Source organism: Fringilla coelebs (genome assembly GCF_963513975.1).
Source record: "Fringilla coelebs genome assembly, chromosome: 6".
NCBI classification, from domain to species: Eukaryota; Metazoa; Chordata; class Aves; order Passeriformes; family Fringillidae; genus Fringilla; species Fringilla coelebs.
In genome coordinates, this window is record NC_140034.1 from 18,478,137 (window position 1) to 18,495,917 (window position 17,781).

Here is a 17,781-nt window from a genome sequence, read left to right on the forward strand (position 1 = left end):
AGCAACGCTAAAACGGAATATTCAAAAAAGAAGAAGAGAAAAAAACCCTGAAAACCTTTCCATCACTGTTCAGTCATGATTTAGACAGACCTTTAATCTAAAGCCTCTAGAGAAACTCTAAACTACAGGAGGGTTCTGCAGTGGATGGAATAATATGATAATGCATGATGGAATGTCATAGTGTAAAAAAGCTGGAGTTTGGGGGGAGCTGGAAAGAAAGTTAAAATTTCCCTAAATCTCTGTCTGTTGAAAGCAACAGGGAATTTGTCTTTGAGGTTCAATTCATTGTGGGTTAATATTTTTTTACCCTTTTCAGTTAGTTAGTGGTTTTGACTTGATGTTTTGAGTGAAGGAATGTATCCAGGTCCCCATGGCCTGGAAAGCCTTGGCAGCAGCGACGCTGCAGTTTGATGGAGGATGCAGTCCTGGGCTGGGAGGGCTCTGAAAACTGGACTGTGTCAGCACAGGGGTCAGGAGAGTATTGGGCACGCTGACTCAGAGCTCATGTTCACACTGAAGCATGAAAATGGCAACAGGGATGCTCACTGGTGTGGCTTTGAATGTAGGAAACTTACCCTGGTAAGTACAAATTGTTGAAACCAGTACTAAAAATCTCCATTAATATATTTAAGAAAAGAAGCAAAATATCCTTTCCATTACTTCACAAGAGATCTGAGACCTGATGCTGATTAATTCCTGTTAATTTGGTGGAAGATAAGAAGGACTTGCTAAAACCTGTCACGATCTTCCAAAATAATTTCAGTACTATATAAATAAAAATAATTCTTGTGCAGTAGGCAGATGAATAAATTGTTAAGAATGAAATGGTTTAACATAGTCTCATTCTTAAATTCTAGAAAAAAAAAATAGTATTTATCTTTTTAATAATTTTTTGTAATAATTTTTGTAATAATCTTTTTGTAATAATTTTCATGATACACTTTTCCACACAATGGCTTAGAGTTCATAACTGCAGAATTGCATCTTTGAAACTATAGTGGTTATTAATGTGGGTGAATTAATGCATAAACTGGTCTTTTCTAGGGAGCTCTTTAATAAATATCTTTGACATCTTTGTAAGCTCTTTAAACTTTCCCTGGAAAATATCAGTATTTCAGATGACACTGACAGAGGCTGTTAAAGACAGGCTGAGTATAATTAAAGACACCTGACAGCATTTCCTTTTTAAGTGTTTGAAGTTGGGAAGGAAAGAGCTGATTCAAAACATCTGGGAAAAAGGAAGGGCAAGAAGAAAAAAACAGAGAAAGTGAAAAGCAAGCCACATCATCACTCTTTGCAGAGACTGGCTATTGGAATCATGTCCTCCCATGGAGATTGGGAATTGCAGGCTTCCCCTGCTCCCTGTGGGGAACTCAGATTTCAGAAGGTGAGGGGAGCTGTGTTTGTTTCCTGCATCTTTGCCTTTCTCTGCATGTAAAGCATGTAAACCACAAAATCAGGAGGGATGTCTTCAAAAGGAGGGTTAAGAGTTTTCCCCATTTTTATTACAGTGGGACGTTTTAGCACAGTGCACTGATTTTATTTAGCACCTTTATGGGCACAGATAGTGACTTTATGCTGAAACTCTTAGAGCTTTGTAGCTCTGCCTCAGTATCTATTGGCACTAACACCATGGCAGCTATGCAAGTGAGATGAGTAGAGCATAAAGTACATAATGAAACTAATGAATAAATGGTGGATAATAATTTAAAGCATTTATAAAACTGCAAGGCTTGACAGCATAGATCTATAAAGGCTTGAAGTTGCATTCCAGATATAATTTCTGAGAGTGTTTTCTCACCCCTGTGGTCTAGAAGAGGTTCTGAATCTGAATCCTGCAGTTCAAATTATGGAGGGAAAAGCCTTGAGTTTAGAAAATATGTGGTTATCATATTGGATTAAGTGAAAATATCCATTAAATATCAGAGAAAATGCACTTCAAGAGTTATACAAAATGAAGGAAAAAAAGAATTAGGAGGTTGGAGAACATAAATTCCATATTTTCATACCTGGGACTAAACCAAGACTTTGCAGAGGTCATTTAAATAGACATTTCAGACACATGTAACCATATCCTAGGTGACTGCAGTAACAACTTCACATGCTCATGGAGAAGTACTCTGTCATCCTGTGGTTCTAAGCTGGTCTAGGTAGACTCAACAGGATATTTAACTTGGGAGGATTTCCAGCCTTCCCTAGACAGACCACTTCTAGTACCTGAAGTAGATTAAGCAGAACCACAGCAGCTTTGATGGATTTCAGGCTCTCTGCCTTTGGGTAAGACTTTGCAACATTTATGAGGTTATGATGGTGATCAATTTCTTATGTGACCATTGAACAACAAGAAAAAAATTGGTGGATGAAATACAGAAAATGTGTCCAAGAGATACTTCAAGGGCTTTTCCCTCTAGCATGGTAAAACCCAAGCCAGTGAATTGTCACTCTCCTATCAAAGTATTCCTCCTTTCTGAAATCCATTAATGTGAACATATTTTACAGATATATTTCTAAATGAATGCTTGTGTTGCAGACAAATTTCCTTCTAAGAGAGGAGGAAATTTAATGGTGTCCTGTAGTTAAAACAATTTCTCTTCTGGTGGTGTCATCAGTGTTATCAGTTTCAGAAAAATGCCCAGCATTTTAAAAAACTGTTTTCTTTGATGGGATCATTGATTTACAAATATACAAAAATAATAGAAAAAAACAATAGAAAAAAATTGAGATTCTAAAAAACATTTGAAAAAAGGATGCTCTGCTTTTAAAGCTGTGCCATCAGTGTGAGGGTGTCTTTATGTGTTTCATAAAATATTGGGTTTTGGGGAAAAGCTTTTATTGTCTTGTCATATTTGTTCTTGTCCCACGGTTTTCATTTTGAATACTTTGGAGCAGTCTTTCAAAGAACACTCAGGTATGCTGGAATGAAGTGGGAAAAGATAGTCATGCTCACCTATTCCTCCTGGTATAAATATTAACACTGCTGAGGTTGTCCCACTGGAGCACAAAGAACACCTTTAATAGTGACATTTACAAAGCAGATCAGGTGTCAGCTAGGGTGAGCTGGTACAGAGTTGTACAAAGGAAAAGTGGAAGAGCAAACTCAAACTCAGTGTTAACCAGGAGCAGAGACATGCTGAGGTTTCATTCCCAGATGTAGGTTGCATGACTCTTTTTTTGCTACTTACACCCGTGTTTCGAAGTTAATTTTCCTTTTCATGGAAATTCAGTGTTGTACAGAGGAAATAAGGATACTATAGCTCCTTCATCAGTCAGAGTGGACTGAGATTTTACTCCTGTGACTTGGTATCAGTTAGAACCATCAAAGCAAATGGATCAAGCCCTATTCTGTGCTTGCACACTGCACTTTGCACTAGATCACACCCTCCTTTTCACAGATGATACTGGAATCAATGCACTGGGGAAAAGTCCCTTTTCTTCAGTTTGTGTCAGTTCTGTTGACAGAAAACTGTTCCTTCATAAGGGAGCCATCAGAAAGCAGTTCTGTCCAATGTAGCTGTTTTAGGTTATAAATTGTGATGGAAAAACTGATGATAACTGAACCCTCTGCAAGACAGGGTAACTGCTGGAATTTACTGGTGTTGGTCCCAGCCAGAACCAGTGGGGACACAGAAACAACAAAATGAACTGCTAGTTAATTAAGAATATCTAGTCAACATATGTAGCAAGAACTGAACGAGAGATGAATTTAACCCATAGATCAAAATCTGTAACTCCACAGCTGAAATGTACAGACAAATGTGCATCCTTTGAAGGCCTTTTAATAAATACCTACTTTATTCATTAAACACTCTCTAGCCTCTGTTCCAGGTAGCCTCTCAAGGCATCAATACAATTTATGAATTTCCCTAATTAGACTTAAGAAAAAAACTAATGGAAGATTAAAAAGCTTGGAAGTCATGACTAGCAAAATAAAGAACTAAACTATTTATTAAACATCTCTGAGTCAGAAGAGAACACTGTGATCCAGAAGTATAACGTCCAGTAACTGCTCATTGTGCAAAGACAAAATTTTACAGGAATATTCCTTGCTCATCACTTCCAGTAGCTGGTTTCTTCAAGGCAATGACAAATCTGCAGGTGAACATGCAGTGTTGCATTTCTGCACAAAATTATTTCACGGTTGTAGGAAAGCATAAAGAAAAATGCTGTGGCATAATTATTAGATTTTTGTAGGAAGCATCCACAAAGATTGCTGCAAAAGGAAGAAACTGAGTAATCATGATAAGAATGGGAGAAGAAGCTTCAAACAAGCTGTGTTAATACTAAGTATCTCAGTGTCCAAAGCTATTAAATAAAAATAATAATGCTGCCTACCTTTGTGAATACAGTGAGATCTACTGATTAGAACAATGCATTAAGCTGACAGTAAGGATATCAGCACTATGAGTTCTGAACCTGTGGTGGTGGCAGTAATGGATGCAAACAGCTACCTTCATGCATCCTCAGATACTATGGTAAACAGTGCTTTACATATTATTACAGATTGGCAAATGCACTAGTAACTTTTATAGGACTGGTTTTGTTTCATCATTTGTTCAAAAACTATTCCAGGTGATTAACTGACCATTCACAATCAAACACTTGTTTTCATTCTGTTCATTTAAAAAAAACCCAATACAAAGATGCTTATCATACTGATTCAAACACCCATCACATTCAATAACAATTTGTTGTGCCTCCGGCTGTTTGGCAACACAGTGCAGGAATAAATGGATTATTCAATGTATTATTCAATGAGGACTTTCCAGGTCTAAGGAAAATTTATTGAAAAAGTTACAACTGTACAATTTGAAGCAAGAATGATATTGAAATATGTAGAAAAAAATAAATTGTTTGTTTATGAAGCAGAAAAGGAAAAATGTACTTTCAGTAGTCTGCAAATTAGGCCCAAGATTGACCACTTATTTACCCAACTGGAGGGCACAGGGGAAAAACCTGTGTAAGGGATGTCTTCCTACTCTATCACAATTAGTGATAAAAAGGCAAAAAATAATAGCAAGGTTGCCAATTTACTTCTACTCTTTGGCCATTCAGGCTTTTTTGATTGTAAGGAAAGGAAACGGGATGATTTTGGAACATGGATTCCAGCTATTCATTTACTTTTTCTTTGTCTTTTTTTTAACTTCAGTGAAGCACAAAATGAAAAAAAAAAAAGAAAAACAAGACAATAAAAATGTTAGAGTATCTAAAATGAATATTTAGAAATAGAAATGTTTTGGGACCAATGTTATAAGGATCCAGACATAGCAGTTTAGAGTTTTACAAAAAAATATCAAATGTTATTGTTATAAAATTGTCATAAGAGTTGTTTTTGTCATAAAAATTAAGCCTTTCTTAAAATCACAGAGCTTAGTGCACTGTGATTATGTGAGGATCCTAGCTTTTCTTGTTTTGACATTGCATTTACCAGATAAAAATCTTAATACATATATGTGTTATACACCAGATGACTAAGCATTCAAAAAACAAGAAAATAAACAAGCAGATCACATTTTTAAAGCTTATCTTTATCAAATCTGATAATTTATTGAAAACTGTGGTTTAACAACATTAATTTGAATCCTTACTGAAACTTACCTATTTCTATTTTATAAACATTAAGACTTCATTTTATGTGGCCTGAGGATACAGAATTTCTGAGTGCATCACATTAATTAAATCCAAAGTGTATGGGGGGTAAAATGCAATGGAATAGGTGAAAATGGTTTTTTTTTTTTTTTAATTAACGACATTTAACAATGTCTTAAGTAGCCTCCTAATTCTCTTGTTATGAAGTATCATTTGTCTCTGAAAAACCTTTGCATAAACCCACTGGAGTTAATTTGACTCAAAACAATTGTTCTTTTGTACAGTGAAGAAGACTCTAAGGAAGCAGAAGCAGTAAAACAAAGTTCTCCTTACACACATTTTTAACAATCTCCACAATTGCATAACTACAGAAGGAGAATTTCAGACCTTTTGGGAACTTAAATTTTCAGAACAGATGGTCCTATAACAAGCAGCAATTCACATCAATACCTTGATTTTTGCTTTTTTGTTTCTTTTTGTACTCTGATATCAGTTGGGATCGAGTTAATATCTTCCTAGTAGCTGATACAGAGCTGTATTTTGAAATTAGGATGAGAATAATGTTGATAACACGCTGATAGTTAAGTTGTGCTGTGCTGTTTAAGTCAAGGGCTTTTCATCTTCTCATGCTGCCCTGACAGTAAGGAAGGTCTCAAGAGATGGGGAGGGGCCACAGCCAGGATAGTTGACCCCAATGGATTTAAGGGATGTTTCATACAGTATAGCATCCTGCTGAACAATGGAAGTGTGAGGAGTTGGCTGTGAGGGCAGGGTACTGGTCAGAGGATGGTGAGCACTGTGCATCGTTTGCTTTGTACTTGCTTTTATCATAATTACTATTTTTCTTTACTTTTCTGTACTATTGTTTTTAACTCCACACACAAATTCTTTTTTCCAGCTCTATCCCATAGCCCTCTGCTGGGGAGTGAGCTAACAGCTGTGTGGTGTTTAGCTACCTGCCAGGTTAAACCACAACACCTGGACTGTGATTTCCTCAGACATAATCATTGTCTCAGCTGACATTTTTATATTTCATGACTACATCAAAGTTCATAAACATTGCATTGCTGCATTCCTGTCCATACAGCATCTCTTTTTCTTCAATTTGAATGAGCACACATATTTTTTTGCTGTGTGGATGGATAGAATAAGTATCTTAGGTATCTGTTCTCTGAATTTGAGTGCACTAAAACTTCATCTCTTCTGTACGCAAAGGACAGATTTATAAATTTGCAGAAGTCATAAGAAAAAAAAAACCAACAAAACAAACCAAACAAAATCACAACACAATGTCCTAAATCTTTTTATTTTATTTTGTTTATGGTTTTGCAGCCATATGTCTGGGTGCAGTATTTTTTAGTATTCTTAGCAGAGAAGCAGACATAAAGCAGATCTAGAATGTGATAGTACTCGACACATGATTCATCAAGAATAGACAGGGGCAGATGGAAGCTTGTACACAAACTCCCATTGCCTGTAAGCTGCCTGCTCTCACAGGTCCACTGGGAGCCATGCAGGAAGGTTACAGGGAGTTCAAATTCCCAAAGATGTACATGTCCATGAGAGATGGAAGAGACTCTGCTCTGGCCAAGGCTAGCAATTGGTGCTTGCTGTAGGACTGTACTGGGAATCTCACATATCCACGACATTTTTATAATAGGCTGACATTAACAGGGTTCCTTCATTCCTGGGTTGATTGTCTTGATCCTAAGATTGTGTGGGTTATAAGAAAATGCTCCTTGACATTGTGGGAATTTTCTGATTATGCCATGATGAAAGATCTTGCTATGTTGATTTCTGTCCCTTTGCATGACTCTGGTACCGAGCAGGTGAGCTCAGAGCAGCCTTCAGGGCAGCTGCTTGACTCTTGGGGCAGGTGTGTAAGATAAGCCATTTCATCTCTCTAAAGGATTGTTTTAAAGCCTTTTCCAGACAACAGGAATCCCCCTCTGGATCAGGTCCAATATCCAAATCCTGCAGTTCCCATTCAGGCTAATGTCATAAATGAAATTACACACCTGAGCAAAAGTGGCAGGGTCAGAGCCCCAAACAGTGTAATTTTAACTGTGCCAAAACCTCCCCTCATGAAACAATGAAAAGAAACCTCCAAATAACCAAACCAGATGCTGCAGCTTGTCTTTGGATTCATTTATTATCCTGCTTTTCTGTAGGAGGATTTGGATTCACCCTTTTTTAATGTCATTTAATACAGCAGAGATTGTATTTAGTCAGTAAATTTAATCATAATCTACACATGTTTATGACAAGTTGAGATCCAATCTTATAAGGCATAAAAAATTCATTACATTTAAATATTCATTGTTAGAAGAAGCTGTATTTCTATCTGTGATAACAGAAGTCAGTATGAGCAGTCAGACAAAATATATTAGGAAGCTAATTCAGATGAAAAAAGATAAACAATGCAAAGTCTTTACATGTATCTCATTTACTAAAAAATGCATAAGGACAAGGATGTGAATCTGGCTTTGAGAAAATGAGTTAGTTCACTGTAGAAGTCAGTCATACCTAATTAGAAAGGCCTCCCTTTCAAGCACAATGGTCACCAGCTCATAAATGGGTCCTTGTTGGTGTTTCCTTGAGGAGCCCACATCTCCCAGCTACCTCTGCAGTGCTCCCTCAAAGACTGCAGCTATGGTCAGGCACAGCTGCACTCCCTGCAGCATCCCATGCTCCTGGTTCCCCACTGCTGAGGCACAGATCCCTCCTCTTCAGACACTTGAATTTCTTTTCATGGAAAATCAGGGCAAATGGGGGATGGGGAACGTTCCTGTTTCTTTCCCTTATGCAGGTGGGTGGGACACAGGTGGGCACCAGAACCCCTGAGGAAACAGAGCCTGCAGTACTGATAAGATGTAATCATTAATTAGGAAGTAACAAAACATTCTCCAATATTATCTCATAAAGTTAAAATGCCTGGAAACAAGATAATAAATTATCATTTATCTCATGAAGGAATCCAGAGGCTCAGGATGTGAGAACGAGACATAAAGACTTTCACCATTCTGCACTCAAATTTATGCTTATTGAAAAAGTCAGACTTCTTAGTAACTGATGGTTGGTTGTGATGTGACCTCAGTTCAGACTCCAGCAGATGCACAAGAATATCCTCTGGCCTTCTCATGGTTCAGAACCTACAGTAGTCTCAAAAGAGAGAATTACAGGATGGAGAGAGGCATGAAAAATAAGATGTATTTCTAATGATGTGCCTCCAGAGCAATACTGAGCTGCATATGGAGGACAATGTGAGAAAATGTGTTCAGCTCCAATTTCTATAATTTGTATATAGAACCACAACACTTGTTTGGCATTTTTCAGCAGGGCTGGTGATAATAAATAAACATTTTACCTACCTTTACTCTGTCTCACAATCTTTCTTTCACCAGTTTAAGCTCCTCCACTGCTCTCTCCCTTGGATGATAACATGGACATGGGCCTGTGGAAGATATGGCACGAGTCACTACACATCTGCTGAGCCTTAGTCCTTGAGAGCACCACCAGTGTGGACTAATTAGGCTTAGTGGAGTCTACTTTCACTGTGAGATAAATTAATTTTAATCATAGTTTCCTTTTGGGTAAAAGTCACCATTGTTCAGGTATTGCCTACAGATTCAAGCAGGCTGATCACTTTTCCAAGAAGTGTACTGGTGCTTTTTAGCATGCAGATTAGGTTTAACATAATATCTGCCATTTAATTTTGGATTTACGATAGGACTTTGCTATTTATATTTCAACCACTGTAAATATACTGTTCATTTTAATGAACAGTCTTGATGCACAATGGATGTTATTTGAGAATATAGTCTAAACTGAACCAAACTATGACAGGACTGATAAACGCGTTTCTTGGAATGTAAATGAAACAAGGAATTATTGCCTCTCATTCTTAAAGGAATTCATGCACAAATGCTGAGGCATCATTATCTTTTAGCCTAGAAGCTTTATGGACAAAACATGAAAGAAAAAATTTAGTCTATGACTATGGGAGGGACACAGAGTTAACCAGGGAAATGCTGTTATATTGCAGCTGTAATGGAAAATCAGTGCCAGTCATTGATGACATGTGAAGGGATTCTCTCTGCCAAGAAAATCCAGTCATCTCTCTTGGCTAACATTCATCCTTATATCTTTTGACAAAATAAATTCCTAAGCAGTAGATGAAAAAAATGTTGATGGACTTCTTTTTACCCTAGAAAAAAAGAAAGAAAGAAAAGATTGCCAGCAGAAATATAAACAAAAATTTATTTTTCTTATTTTTTTATCAATGCAACAAAGTTTTCTTAGAACATCTGAATATCAAACCCATCTATTTGTATAGTGGTAATTTGAAAGATTTAGTACCATGCTGAGATACCAGAAAAGGCTGCACAGAGAAGCTGTGGATACCCAATCCCTAGAAGTGCTAAAGACCATGCTAGGTAAGGTTTGAGCAACCTGGTCTAGTGGAAGGTGTCTCTGTCCATCATGGGGGGTTTGGAACGAGGTGTTTTTTAGGGTCCCTTCCAAATCCTTAACATTCTGTGATTCTATAATGGCATGATGCCGTGATATGATCTTGGTATTGAAAAGCAGTAGAAAGGTGTCAAGGCAAGAAGAAGGAGTTGGTTACACTGAACACACAGAGGTGTGTGTTAGAGGTATAGCACATAGGTTAGAGCTATCTGAAGGAGAAGAGCTGAAGGTCTAGGCAAATCCTAAGGCAAAAGAGCATGGTTAATTCACTGGAATTGTATCTTTTAGCAAATCTTCACAGTTGGTGTTTAGAGGTATCTGTTTGTTTAATGGGTCAGTTGTGCAAGGGCTATCCAGTTTTGTTTGTTTTTTCCTGTTTCATATTCTTCTAAATTAACTTTACATAGATCTGAGTCTTATGGAAGTTTTGGGGTGGTGTTTTTGTTTGTTTGGGTGGTTGGTTGGTTGGTTGGTTGGTTGGTTGGTTGGTTGGTTGGTTGGGGTTTTTTGTTTGCTTTTATTCTGCTGTTTTTTTTCCCGAGCAACACAAGTATCTTTTCCCGTGTTGAATGAAAGCAGGTGGAACACCATCCATATGTGCAGAACCCATCCTGATGGGTGAAGTTACTGGTGCAACACAGCAAAGCAACTCCTGAGTGCATATGGAACCCAAGGCCATGCTACAGAGCCCAGCTGCTCTCAAGGTCACATATGGCAGCAGCAGAGATGGTAACACTTGGACTTTCAGTGCATACAGGTTGTCATCCCTAATATGACCAATACCTGCTTTCTAAAGCAGCTACTTCATGAATAATCAATGAGGGAGCTGTGAATAAGCAGATGGATTGTAGCTGATGAGTTCCCTCTGGGCAGGCAGAACACAGCTAGCAAGTAACATATAATACAGGAATCCCACACTACAGACAACAATAATAAAAAGGACATTGACAAGGGGAGCTCTGCATGGGTTGCATATAAAAAAGAAGGGTGGCTCAGAAATGTGAAACCCAGACGTGACTTTATGTAAGTGTGTGCTTCTGTATGTGTATTTTAAAGAAATAATACACCATGTATAGGAAGGGGATAAATCCCTCCCTTGCCCCATCACCCCCTTACCCTCAGAAGGAATCAGCAATCACATTGTATTAAGTGTTATACATTTATAAGGAAACAGGCAATTACTAGTTTTCTTCAAGGATTGCCGGTATTAACATGACTAATATCTATATTTTGGACCAGTTTTTCAAATTAAAAAGGCAAAATGAATAAACAGTGGTGAGTTGTTTCATTTTATCTTCATCAGAGAATATGCATATACATAACATTTTAATCATTTTTGTACCACAGTAGCCAGAATAACCCTAGCAATTTTAATGAACTACTTAATTAGTCTTTTCTAACAATGATACAATCAACAAGATAAATGTATAAATAGAAACACTTCCAGGATCCAAAATGTTCATTGTAATTGATTTTCTCTCCTCATCTTTTGCTGAAGTAGATGGAGAATGTATCAGACCAAATAAAAATGGCTGCTGAAGAGCCACGGCTTGAGAAGAAGGCAGAAATGGTTTGAGAACATTTGTTATAAATTACTTCAGGAATAAAAAGTTAAGACTAGTTCACTCAAACTGAAAGAGAAAGAAATTCTACACAGACAATAATTAAATAAGGTGGACTTTGGCAAAGACACTCTGTTAACGTCAACTTTTAAAGAAAAGCACCACAAAACTTATAATGATTAGAACTGATTAAGAAGGGAAGTTTAGAATTGATGGAGTACCTCTTGAGAGAATGGCATTACTGGATGCAGAGAGCTGATCAAGAGCTAGCTTTCTAGTTATGGGCAATTTCATTTTTCAAAAATGCTGTAAAAAAATTATGAACAGTATCCTCTAGTGAACAATATTTTCTGTGACATGATTTTATTCATCATATCTCTCTCAGTGACCAGATCCAATTTTATAAAATACAAAATGCCTCCCAAGATTTAGTGTGTTCTGTAGTTATCATGTACTTTAGAGGTAGTATGGCATATTTTTCATCTTGTAATAGTAAGAAATCATGACACTACTATATCCCAATGATGACACTACTATGTCACAAATATAATCTCCTTGCATGTCTTTGGTGGAATGGAAGTGAAATTTGTTTTTGCAGTGGGTTAGACATCATAAGAACAAGAGTAAGAATGAGACTAAAGATAATTATAAAATTCCAGAGTCATGCAAAGGATTATCTACTTTAAGAAACCCCAAAGAAAATCCCAATTCTTATACAATTATAATCTTCTGTGAAATCATGCTGGATTTTATTATTTATATCTAACATTGGTTATGGTTTACGTTTTTGATTTCTGCATTGTCATTGAAAATATATAATACCAAATGACCCAGCCTGGCTACTCACTACCCCTATCTCTTATATATGAAGCAGATGTATTAAATGCTATCCCTGAAGAGGACTCAAAAATCTTGCCAGTAAAAAGTGCTGTACAGCCTAAATGTGCCTTAACGTGACCATCTCAAGTGAAGGCACATTTAAATTTTTTTCCAGCACTGCTGCTGGCTTAAGTGCTCTATTCCTTTCATGCTATATGTGCAGGACTAGAAAGAGTGTCCATCCTTCTTGAACAGAGGCCACAGATGAAAGCTGCTTTCATCTTCCCTTCTGATTCCCTTCATCAGTTAGAGTGTAAGGCAAATGTAGGTTTTAGAAAACTCTATGGATTGGATGCAGTGAGATACTGTATGTCATCTTTACTGAAAAAAATAAAGAGAAATGTAAATCCAATTGTTATTGCCTAGATGAGTGGGAAATTATCTGGGTCAGAAGCCATTGTGAGTGTAAAAAGTCCTTAATTACCCTAAAACAAAGAATTTCAACAAGGAAATTGCAGCTGAATGTAGCAAAAGGGAATATAAATATGCAGTGAAGACCCCTGGAAGTAAGAGTCCAAAAATGGATCTTCTCAACAAGTTAATAATTACTTTTTTATCTTTAAACACAAAGTTCTTTTACTTATTGGAGGAAATGCTACCTGGGAGATAGTGTGATAATAAGAATTATCCAAATGTTTCCAGGAGATAGTATAGATACTATCTGACATGCTAAAAATTGATATAAAGTGCTGCAGTCACAGTTTTAATTTTTAAGTTATTTCCTTGCTGACCCTTCCCCCCTCCTCATTCCATTTTCTCATACATTTTGAATAGTTTATAAATACAAGAACAACACTGAGGTCTCTGTGGAAAATGTAATTGCTGCTAAATAGCTGTCTCTGTCACTGTCTCTATAAATAAAGCACATACCCAGACACACAGAAGAATGAATGCATATTTTTACACAAACACAAGCTTGGGCTTCAAGAGACGTCATCTCCACAATTTTTGCTGTACTATTTTTCACATTTTGTCAAAATTTTGTTCTCTAGCTATGAGGCTGATTTGTTATTACTAAATTGTTTTAACAAATGGAGCAAAGAGGTTTTAAGGCCAGCTTCAGAAACCTTTCTCATACTCTTCACATTTTAACATACTTTAATTAAAGGTCACACGCTTGAACTAGAATACAGTTATTCTGAATCAGATGCAGTCCTGAGTGACAGTAATCAGGGACTTTTTTTTGCCCACCTATATGCAGAATAAGCCATTGTTCACTGCATTGTCTTAAAAAGCTGGTTTTTTTTTTTGTAGCCTGAGTTAATTGTTTGTGTAAAATGGAAAACAAAACTTAGTTTGCCAATACTTTATTTTTAACTTCTGTTTCTCAATACTTTGGATCTGCGATAGCTTAAAACTCATTTCATTTGAAGGTAACATATCATTTGCATGGGGTTTGACATAGGAAATTTGGTCCTTAAAATGTGAAATTCACTTCTTCAAGTATGACACTCACTGCCCTAGTACTTTAAGAAATTCTGTATTGAACTGTTGTTGAACACACTGAGAATCTGACTTTTTTGGTGCGATAGACTTGCAAACAACACAGATGGTGATGTCTTTCAGTTTTGAAGATGAGTTTAAAATGCACATTGACTTCAAAATCATTATAAATTGCTGAACATATTAAATGTTTCAAAGTATGACCATTCCTTTTTGCTCACCTAAGGCATATGAGCAATTCTTGCAAATCAGTAATCATAGAATGGATGCTTTCTTGAGTCAGTGTTTCTCTTTACATTGATGAAGTTTCTTTTGCCACTGAAAGCTTTCCATAATGATATATAATATCTGGATTTAAAATCATATTTACTCCTAAGTACAGCTGATACGATACCCAATGATAAATGAGACAGTCCTTTCCCACAGCAGAGCCCATCACTCATCCTGGCAGCCCTGACATGGGTATGCCACCACCACTGTCTGCAGTGGGACGCCTGGGTTTGTGCCTCTGCTGGGATTGGCTTTTGCACATACCCAGGTGCTGAGGAAATCATCACCATCCATGGGAACCCTCACAGCTCTATTGCAAATGAGGAAAACTGGCTTTGTGCCTTCCCACCAAAAACAGATGAGGCAAATTCAGCCCTAAATGCTGATGGGGGAAGCGTGGCAATTAGCCTTTTTAATGGATTTCAAAAAGTGGCTATTTATTTTAGTTGTAAAAGGCTACCTTTTATAGGATTTAGAGAGCATCAACAAAGTAAACAGACAATCCATTAGAGGCCAGCCATTCCTGTGTCTGAAGTAGATGTGTTAATCTCACAGCTTTCAGGGAGTAATGCATCACTTTTAAGCATCCCTGCACAAGCTGTGCGGACCACTTGTCATTTCTTGGTGCAGCTATTAATGGGAGTGACATTACAGATGATGAGAAATCAAATTACAAGACAGTGAGGAAATAAATACGTCAGCACTTCATTATAGGAGAAAATAATAACAACCTACACATTTTTAAATTAGTTATTCACCTGGAACTATTTCATCTCTCAGAATTTTATTTGAAATTAACCAAATCAGAGGAATTTCCCTGAAAAAAAAAATGTTCAACAGCACTAAAAATATTTGATGGCTGACTTTTAGAGGTAGAAATGCTCTAAAAGTTCAGATGGAAGATATTGCATTGGATTTATTAGATGTCTAACAGAGCAGCATATTCACTGCTTGAGCAGAAGAGGTCATTAAAATATTATAAATGCCTTCACTGGAAGTTAAGGAGGGACGGAGCAGGGCAGCAAGGTTCATGTGCAGGAGAGAAAGCAGCAGTTAAACACAGATGAAAGTGATTGCCTTTGGTGTGCTGAGATATTTGGGGCCTTTGGAAGAGGGATCTTCCTGGTGCTCAGAGCAGAAGGGCAGCAGCTTATTAGCCTGAGGGAGGGGGGTGGTTTTGGAGAAGGCATGATGGGAGGGTTTGGGGAATTTAAAGTAGTTATCTGAGCAATAATGAGGCCTGAAGGTAATGGCAACATTGATGAGTTGAATATTGTTTTCATGTTACCTGCCTTATAGCAGAATGAAATGATAGTAGTGTCAGAAGAGATACAAACAGATACCATACAGAAAGTGACTGGTTGAGTTCCTTTCCCAAAGAAGAAAATATAACAGCTAAGAATAACCTTTTCATAAAGAACTGGACATTTAGTTTTGAATGCAAAATAAGACAGGGCATTGAGCTGTTTCATTTGGAAAGAGAACAGTGTGTCACTACCTGTTCTGTTTAAATATGTGAGAAGAGAGATGCAAATTGGACATGGCACTGTAATACTATTTAGGGAAGATTACAGGATGTACAAGGAAGTTACATTTTATTAGGTTTCTTCAACTTCACTTTGCAGGTAATGGCCTTCCTCATGGCAGCCATCAGGATGATTATACTGATATCACATTATTTAGTCATGCTCAGCTTCTCTTAGTATGGACATGACCAGAAGTTATGCCTGTGTCCTTTTGTGGCATTTATCTTCCACCCCAAAGGCTGACATATGTTTCTATACATATTACTTTGCTTCTAAAGGATGATTTTTTTCTGATGGTAAGCAGAATTTTACAGTTATAATTTACTGTCTGTGTAACAGAAGACGCTTAAACCTGCCCTATTTTCATCACCAGCACCATCATCATTTTTTCTTGCCGTCAAATCATATGTCTGAGGAAGACCCATGATCAGGTGCTTAAAATGAGCTCCCTACTGTGCACCAAAAATATTTGAAAAGACAGTTATTTAAAGATAACTCTGAACATTTGTCTCCAAGTCATTGACGTGACTTAAAGAGAATATACAACAAAACCAGAACAAAATATCTGCTGTGTGGTTCTGGAAGCCTTCCAACCCAATTCATGGAGGCATTTTTGCTATAGTTGCTGCTGTCAGGTAAATATTTCATTATTCTTACAGAGTATCAGGCAGAAAATCATCAAATATATATATCTATACATGTGTATGTGTATATGTCGCTTAAATCTTTAATATTTACAAGAATGTACATGAGGGCTTTGTACCTTTGTCATGTTTCTATTTCACTTAGAAACATTTTTCAGTCCTGATGATCCAAAATCCATCTTGATATTCCTTTTTGTGGTCAAGAGAGCTGAAATCCCACTGTTAGATGTAGTGTGGTATAGAGTGATCCTTTCTATTGGTAGGAGTAGACTCTGAGGCTCCAGCTGAGCAGTGTTGTTCCTCAAGAGACACAACATTTCTTCCTGTACCTTAGTGTTAAAAACATTAAACCAAAAGAATGATCATGTTTCAGAGAAAAAGTGTCACCTCTTTTCTATAGATGAGTATCTACAACCTGAATTTTTGAGTGTAATTCTAAAATAAATGGAAAGAGCTCTACTTTCTTCAGAACCTGTTGCACAGTTGTACTCAAAGCTGATCTAAGGAAAGAATTAAATTTCCTGATTTCTTCACAAGCTGCTTTAGCTCGAATCTATTTTTAATTCATAATGATCAGAAGTCCATAGTGGATTCCCACTTACACGTGAGCTTTAATGAATAGGATAAAGAGACACAATATACATACAGTTGTGTCATCATGTATAATTTTTTAAATTTAGAATGGAGTGATTATTTTATTCATTTATCTAGAAACTTTTGAGTAAGTATCATCTATAAAGGAGATTGTCAACTGTTATTTTTTTAGGAAAATCTCAAAGACATTTCTAATACTGTACTTTGGAGATATTATATGCAACTGTGTTTTCAGTAAGGAAACTAAAGCTTATGCAGTTTTTTTGTTCTGTCCAAAAATTTTGTATTCTTTTTCTGCTCTGTTCTTTAAATATTTTTCCCATTTAGACAGCTTTGGGAACATAGCCCTTTCCTTGCAGTGCTAATTAAGTTCACTCATTCATTGTAACAATAGCAGCAAAGAAAGATGAAAAAGCTGAAATAAATTGTTCCCTGGCAGGGAAACTAAAGTGCTGCTATGCTTAAAAATAACTCTTCTCCTCATCTCTCCCATTCTTTCTTATTGTAAGAACCTAAATTTACTTTCTGAAAGAAATACAATTCTATCAATACTACAATCTGGACAGCATGTAGACCATTAATATCATTGTGTGGTATATTCTAATGTTAAATTCAGATTCATAAAAGCTTTCCCTGAGTTAATAATTAGATTAAAATTATACCAGCAAAGCCCATTTTTTTACCCATTAATACATAAAATTTAATTTTTCTGTTGGAAATCCATCAGTTCCAGGACATAGCCCTTATATACCTTTTGACAGTAAAATTAAAGACATGGAAAATTGCTGCAACTTTACTTCTTGCTAC